Here is an 8933-nt window from a genome sequence, read left to right on the forward strand (position 1 = left end):
TCTCTCTCTCTCTCTCTCTCTCTTTCCCTACCTACCTCTCTATCTATCTGCATGAGCGTGATTTGTTTTGGTCACTGTTCTGGTCTGATTCCCTTTCGTCTGGTCTGATCTCTTCACGTCTCTCCTTTCATTCCCATCCTGTGCATTCATCCTTCATCGGCGAGAGTGGTGAATGAAAGAGGATAAGTGGGTATGAAGCCTGAGCTGGGAATTAAGAAACATTAAGATCAGTTTCCTGCCATGACTGTTTTAATTCTTGCTAAGTCGCGGTCCCTCAAACACACTACAGTTTATCATCCCTTCAGTTTTTACTTTTTTCTGTTTTATTCATTTTACCGTCAGACTATTGGATTTTGCTTAGGGAAATAAATCAGGCGGTGAAGAGGTTCATGAAGGCTGAATGTAACCCATCCATTTTTTTTAAAGTCTGTCCTAAGCTAAGTAAAACCGTCTGGAAGTAGCAAAATCATCGCACTGAAGAAGTTAACCCGTTTACTGTGATGGCATTTGTTCGTTGTATTTGTTGCTTTGTTTTGTTTGCATGCTTCGTTGCTATAAGAATTTACCTTATTTAGGAAGGAACTCACGTGATTAATGGCTCGAACTTTTTATTTATTTATTTTTATTTTTTTCAATTTCGGAAGACACTTTATAAAAACGCAGGCAACGCTACGCTGTTGCAACTCTCCATCTGACCAAGCACATACCCCCCGCCTCCCTGTGCACCTAACCAAGCGCATAACGGCCCTCACCCCCCCCCCCTTATCGTTGCACAACCTGTGTTCTTCAGAGTCCTAGCACAGGTCGCATTGAATTTTTTTTTTTTTTTTTTTTTTTTTTTGCGTTTTCATTATTTAAAAAAAGAAAAAAAGACAGAACTTTCTACCTAATAAAGGGCACCAGTTCACTATATGACACATAACTGTGTGAAATTTCATGACTCTACAGTGAATACAATCTAAGTTCTGGCCCGGAAACGAAACCTCTACTCTCGGCCAGCCGCCCTGCCTCCCAACTCGACGAACGGACACCTATTGATCCCAGTGATTATAACACCCTCCTCTGACTGTCAGGCGGAGGGTAAAAACTTAGTTCTACCTCACAACGTACCACTCACCCCTAACCACATTACAACCTCTAACTATAGCTCTCACAGCTTGAACAATACCTTAACCTCTTCAGTCTTATGTTGTTGTTTTTCTATTTTGTTGTTGCTACCTTCATATGATGTTATTCAGCTTTGAAAGAAGCGTCGAGTTGTGAAGAGGTTAATGGATATTGTTTCTAACCGTCGCTACAAATCTTTCTCCAAAGCATAACAAAATCATGTGGAGGTGGCAAGAAGGAATTGAAAAGGCGTCCTCGGTTTGAACGGACCCTAACAAATTATATGCTGGCTCTTTACTCATAACTTATATCTCTTTCCTATACTTCACATCACTACACTGCAGCGTCGCACAGCCTCTCACAACCAACTCTTTTGCAACTCACAGCTTTTCACATCCAAGTTTTTGCATCTCACAGCCTCTCACATCCCAGCCCTTTGCATGTCACAGCCTCGCACATCCCAGCCTTTTGCATCTCACAGCCTCGCACATCCCAGCCTCGCACATCCCAGCCTTTTGCATCTCAAGACCACACTGACAAATACAGTTCACATGAGATTCACTGGACGACGGGACATTATCATTGCAGGGAAAGTGATTACCAGAATTATCCCTTCCCGCTGCTGTCGAGGTTCGAATAGAAATGTGGTGTCTGTAGGGAAAATAATGCATGTGAAAGTCGAAGTGTCGTGACGGTTATGTCTGTGTGTGTGCGAGAATCTGCAAACGCCACTGGTATGAACGGATACAGGTGAAACATATGCAAACATCTGACTGGATTATACTATCAGTACTCTCTTTAAACGTTCGACACGGCTTAGCTTTCGACGTTAAACTCTTGGAATGAGCATATCGCTAGACCCACTCAATATCACCATGCAAACGTGGCTGTCAGCACCACAGAGTACCCCACAAACCCTCAAAACTCGCGCAACCAAGCCCCTCACAACCCCCTAACCCCACAAACCCCTCAATAGCCACTTCATGAACCAATCCTCTCACTGCTTCACAATCGGAACCTTCATGAAGCAACCTCCTGAAAATCCTCATCATGGCACTCACAACCCCCACAACCTCAGAGAGCACCTTAAAATAATTCTCTTGGCACCATCTCACAACCGAACCCCTCAGCATAACACATCCCCTCACACAGTACCTCAAAACCAGTCCTCACAGTACCTCACAACCCTTCGAAATTCCTCTTGGATACACAAAATCCAGAACCCCATACAGTATCTCACAGTGGCACAAAATATCTCACAACCCAACACTTCACAACCCTTTACAACATCCCACAATCCCACAAGCACCTTACACCCAAACACTTCGCATATTTTACAGCCTAGTCCTTCACACACTACAGCCCCTCAGAACTTCTCATAACGACTCACAATTTCTACACAATATCTGACAGCCGACCTTTTCAAAGCACCTCATAGTCCCTCACAACTCAGCTTTTCAGTACACTTCACAGTCCCTTAAAGATTCTCATAAAATTACATCCTCCAACACATATCTGAGAATCAATCCCCGCACTCTCGCTCACAACCCACCCCTTCAAAAAAAATAAATAAATAACCTTCTTACAACACGAATCATAACTACAACACATCCTCTCACTACCTCACAACAGTTAGCCCAGAACCTCCCACACAACACTACTCATCACACAACCTAGCCCACAAATTCCCTCAAAAATACTTCAACACCAACCTCATCACATCACATCACAACCCTACCATCCATATAAACCTCACAACACCATGCAACCTCACAGTACCCCAAAACCCAACCCTTCAAAATTAGTACCTCAGACCCATTCACAACAGCCATACACCACCTCTCCCAGGTAGCCCCTAAGAAGATGGTCTGGCAGTGCTGTTAACGTCTTCAGTTTTATTGCGTGTTTTGTGCAGTATTCTTGCTACCTCCAGACGATTTTCTTCGACTTCGGAATGATATCTAGCAGTAAAAGGGTTACTGAAAGATCTGTTTAACACCCCCAGTTCGCTAAAAACACCCCTATGCTTAGAAACTGTCTGGTGGCAGCTAGAATAAAAGGAAAACGTGTCATCGGATTGAATGGGTTAAAAGTGACTCCCAGGGCCACTCAACAGGCACGGACTGTGTTGAGGGTAACGCGGTATCACCTCTTCTCTCCTCTATCCCTTCCTGCTCCTCTCCTCTCTCTTCTCTTTTTTTCTTTCCCCTCCTCTCTTCCTTCCCCCCTTCCCTCTTTTTTTCCCTCTCCTTTCTTTCTTTATCCTCCTCCTCTTCTCTTCTTTCCTCTCCATTCCTCTCCTCTCATTTCTTCCCTCCCACTCCTCTCCTCTTCCCTCTTTTCTCCTCTCTTCGGGGGCGGAGGGAGGAAGAGGGATGAGTAGAGAGAGGGAAGGTAAAGGGGGTAAGACTGAGTGTGGCTGTGGCGTTAAAAATGACTCCCACCGCCACCCAACAAGCCCGGACAGTGGTGAGAGTAACCCCAGCTGCGTCCACCCAAGCCGATCATGACAGCTTTGTCAGTGTAGCGGCCTGCTGGGTCTGGATGAATAAGACCGATCACTCGCTTTAATCACGTCGTCTACTGTCAAAATAACTAAATTGGCGGAAACTGCGTATAGTGCTGACATTTATGCTGATGGTTGAATTAAATAACGAAACATTAGTGGACGCAGTTGACTTCCTGAGACTACCTTCCTCTATAGTACTTTCGACAATCCTGAAATATACGGTGTAAATGTAACTTCAGTCGTGCTCTGTGTTAATAAAACTTTTTATTTTTTTGTAAATCAGCTAATATACTGTGTGTTTCCTTTTGTGACACTTTTCTCTCGAATTAAACACATTATATCCACTAGGAGGCTACGTAACAACAGCTCCTGAAAGAGTGACTGGGTCAATTTTTCGGAGTTACATCCACCTATCAGACACTGAAATAAATATGCTTATTCGAACATAAACAGTTCTAAGAACTATCACTCCTAGAAGCATGTCGTAAATGCTTTTTACGTACTTAGTAAGTAAAGCAGTGAGAGTGATTCTTCAGCTCCTTACCAGTATAAAATATCAGCGGAACTTTTTGCACCTACTGGCACTTTTATATCCGCATCTTAAACTATCCATCCGTATTTTATTGCAATACTTTAAAATTAACTAACCTGACCTGGCCTAAGCAAACCATATTCAACCCAACCTAACCTAATTTTAACGCAGATGCGATAATGGATGGAGATACGACTGAACCCCCCCCCCATTCTGATTAACCACCAATAAATACTGAACACTCCATTTGCAATGAATGTGTATAGAACAGAATTGCCTAAAACTGCATAAGTTAAATGGTGAACATATTAATTTCCGTCTCTGTTAGTTGATTGTTATTCGAAATTAATATCGGTAATTGAAGTTCCATTTGCGGCGAATTTGTTTGTTTTAATGCCACCATGGTCTCGCTAGCTGGCCACCTCATCAGTACGATCCTTTGGCTAGCGAGCGCACGGCGAGCAAAGCGATCGTGGTGACCTAACATATGGCTAGCGGGTTGTTCACTTACCATCATGTAGTGAGCGTAGCACCTATGACACCAGTTGTACCCTTACCACACCACACCATACCATACCACTCCACACCACGCGAATGTCTTCTCTTTTCTCCTCTGTTATGCTGTGAGGAGGGGAAGGAATGGAAGGGCAGTAAAAGGGGTGGAAAGGAAAGAGGGAGGAAATAAGGAAAAGTGGGGAAGGGGATGGAGAGATGTAGAGGGAGGGACAGGAAAGAAGAGTATTAAAAGGGAAGTAGTGTGTGTGTGTGTGTGTGTGTGTGTGTGTGTGTGTGTGTGTGTGTGTGTGTGTGTGTGTGTGCGTCTGTGTGTGTGTGTGTGTGTGTGTGTGTGTGTGTGTGTGTGTGTGTGTGTGTGTGTGTGTGTGTGTGTGTGTGTGTGTGTGTGTGTGTGTGTGTGTGAGAGAGAGAGAGAGGGGGGGGAATTTGTGTATATAGTGTATCATCCTTCCTCAGGTTACAACGCTATTCAAGGCTGGGTAGTGTAACAACGCTCTCTCTCTCTCTCTCTCATTATCGTGCTTCGGGCCGCCGGTCAAAGGGAGATTTCCGTTAAATCTAAAAAACTGAAGCTTTTGAAAAACAGAACTGTGGGAAGAGCTAGTGCTGTGTGTGTGTGTGTGTGTGTGTGTGTGTGTGTGTGTGTGTGTGTGTGTTTTATAAAGAATGAAGTGGTCTGATCATCTGAAAACATTAGTCTTAAAAAAAATTAAAAAAAATCTTGTCACCTACTCCTGTTGTATTGCCATACTAATGAAGCTTCGCCAGCTCGTACATAAAGTTTAATATAAACAAGAACTGAAGACCCTAAGGTAACTTCCTGTGCAACAAGATCTGAAGACAAAGGTGTCGAAGACCGCAAGTGTAAGTTTCACGTTTGTCTCAATAACTGGCTAACTGTATGTTTAACTGCAACCATATTCCTTTCAGATCATAGGAAGGACCACAGCTATATATCTGGAAAATTACAGCTTTAAAGCTTTAGTGTCTTTCTCTAAAACGTGCTACAGAGAAAAAGCTGAGCAGATTTAATTCGGTAGTTTCCACTAGGATAAATTGCAATATATTAAACCAAAGTGATTCGGCAAACATTTTTATCATAGGATTTTCAACCAAATAGCTCTATCTCAATTAGTTTCTGAGATCTCAATTTCAAATATGCAATTTTTAGAAAAAAAATGAGTATATCACCTTCAAAACTTGGTCAAGGTCATGTATATTTGGCACAAGGACTTGGGTTACCCTAGGGTACCTTTATGCGTCATATCATACAGGTCGGAGAAAAGTGCAAAGAAAAATAATAATACTGACGAAAACAAGAAGCTTCGCCATTTAGGCTATATGGTGAAGTTTAATAAATATAAACTCGAGATAGGTTTATTTTCAAAAGCCGGGACACAATAAATTTAAAAGTGGAGTACAGCAGCAGGAAAAACAGACTGAAGAGAGTTCCAGAGTTAACTACTCGTAGAGGGGCACTCATTGGAGTGCATCTCTCTGACAAGGGCAACGTAATTTCCAAGCCACTCTTCATAATGGGTTAGGTTTTCTCATCACTGATTAGGGTTTCGCAAAAAGTGTTCTCCTGTTCGAGAATCTGTTATACGATCCGGATCAGTCCCAAAAGTTGGTCGATTGTTTCCTGGAACATGGGCTATCTACCCACCAATTTGGTCCAAATCTTTTGAGTAATCCTGCTAACAGACAAACTAACTGAAACTGACATAGGCACAGCGCATGCTGGATGTATCCGACTGTGTCTGCTTAGTTTTCACCGTCGTGTAGGCAGTCGTTTGGCGAAATTTTTCGCGCTTCGTTGCGAAACAGAGGATAGGTTTAGAAAACTAAAAATTGCATTGCCAGGTGTGCCAGACGTTTTGCTTCAGTTTACCTAGAAAGAAAAAGAATCGATTTTTGAAAAAAAAAAAAAAAAAAATGGTGCCAGGGCCAGCCACTGGGTCCCGACGATTTCCGGACCCACGGCCATTGAGGGGTTTCAGCCCCCCACCCAGCCCAGGGCCTTTGACCGATTTTGATGAAAAACAATCGGCGTCCAGGGTTTATAATATCTCCCTTCAGATTTTTTTTTTTTTTTTTTTTTCAGAACTATTGACGCAAAATTGTGACCTGTAGAGAGCAGGCAGACAGACAGACAGACATACGGAACTGAGCAACAAGTTTGCCGAATCTTTCGATTCCGGCAAGCAGCAAACAGGGATGAAAACATGCTCTCCTTGTCGGAGATAACCAGTTGCATAGGTTACTGTACCTGGAAGTCTGCGAGTAGCTATTAATTTTTGCATTGGGAAGATGGTCGGAAGAGGGGAGAGTGTATTTAGACGGGTGCTGCATGACACCAGTATGAGAGAGAGAGAGAGAGAGAGAGAGAGAGAGAGAGAGAGATTCGTAATCTGAGTGGCACTGGAAATTTCGTGACACTTTTCCTTGGCGATTATTCTTCACCTTACGCCTCAGTATCTTTTTGTATTATAATGGCGATAACCCTGTAGCTATAAAACTACAAATTGCATACAAGGGGGAGCTAAGGAGTAATGAGCAAAATAAATCGCTAAGACAGAGGTGCTAGGAAGGCTTTTATACCACCTGGACTACGGACCTCCTCCTCCTTACACTCTGTGATACACTAGAGAATTAGATTACCCGAAGATTGCATAAAATTAGGGAAACATAAGCAAAACCTAAGCCAATGCGTGTCTCTTCGATTTCCATGATATAGTTGCCAAACTAGGTAAATACATGATTCCTCTCTCTCTCTCTCTCTCTCTCTCTCTCTCTCTCTCTCTCTCTCTCTCTTATAATCTATTAGCTATTACTCCCCCTCCTTCTCACTTTCCCCTCCTCCTCCTCCTTACTCCCCCTCCCTCTTACACCCTTCCTCTGACTCCCTTTCCCTCTGACTTTCCCTCCCCCTAACTCCCCCTCCCTTTCACTTTCCCTTCCTCTCACTCACTTCCTTCTCAATCCTCTTCCTTCTCAATCCTCTTCCCTTTCTCTCCCCCTTCTTCTCACTCCCCCTCCTTTTCACACACTCCTCCCTTCATTTCACCCCTCCGTCCCTATCAGTCCTTTCATTCTTAGTTTATCTTCCTCTATCTTCACTGCCCCATCACTCCCACCTTTCCCTCGCCCTCACTGACACACACACACACACACACACACACACACACACACACACACACACACACACACACACACACACACACACACACACACACACACACACACACACACACACACACACACACACACACACACACACGGGTGACTCATAGATAACAGTGTGTCTGAGGCGAGCTGTTCCCCTCATCGCTACACCTGTAAACCAATTAACGTCTAGACAGGTGAGGGGCAGGGAGGAAGGGGAGAAATTGACAGGGGAGGAAAGGGGGGGGAGGGGAGAGGAGAGAGAGAGAGCGAATGGAGGAAACGGATGAGAGAGGAGGGAGAGAGGGAAGTAACTAGGTGAGAGGATGGAGGGAAGGGGCAGAAAGGAAGAAGAGGATGGAAAGACAGCCCCGGAGAGAGGGAAGATGATCAGTATGTAGGATGAGGATGAGATAGGAAGAAGTGGTGAGACGAGGGGAGAGGGAAATGAGAGGAGAGGAAAAGGATGAAAGAATAGGGTCGGTGTGAGAGAGGCAAGGTGACGGGAGAAATGGAGAAAGGAGGGATGGAGAGAATGGGGTCAGAAGAAGTGGGATAGAAGAAAAGCGAAAAACATAGAGGACGAGGGAAATGATGTGAGGAGAGGAATGAGAGTAGGGGAGGCATGAAAGAAGAAATAGAGAGAGAAGATGAAAAACAAAAGGGATGGAATGAGCAATGAAGGAATAAGGGAAGGGAACAAGAGCAGGAATACTGCAGAAGGTGGAAGCATATGGGAGAAGGAGGGATGGAAGGAGAAGAGGGGGAGGAAATCAGAATGAGAGGAGTAATGGGGAAAGATGAAGGTTTGTGTATGAGAGACCCGAGACAGATGGAAAGACAGAAGGAGAATGAGTTTAATAGAGATACACAGATCACACAGACTTGACGGTTCCAACGAATCGGTCTGACTTTGACATTATTGACTGTCTTCCTTTATTTTAAAATGTACAGAAGTTTTATATTTGAGAGTTTCACGGTCCCTTGGTCAGTGAACTTGGTGTGGTGTGCCAAGGTGACGTTCTCTGATGCGATGTGGTGTGTGGTGTGAGAGGGTAGTATGGTGTGATGTGAGAGGGTGGTACGGTTTGGTATGGTGTGAGA

This window comes from Coenobita brevimanus, chromosome 25 (genome assembly GCF_032717465.1).
Source record: "Coenobita brevimanus isolate Jiangsu-jjx chromosome 25, ASM3271746v2, whole genome shotgun sequence".
In the NCBI taxonomy this organism is placed as follows: Eukaryota; Metazoa; Arthropoda; class Malacostraca; order Decapoda; family Coenobitidae; genus Coenobita; species Coenobita brevimanus.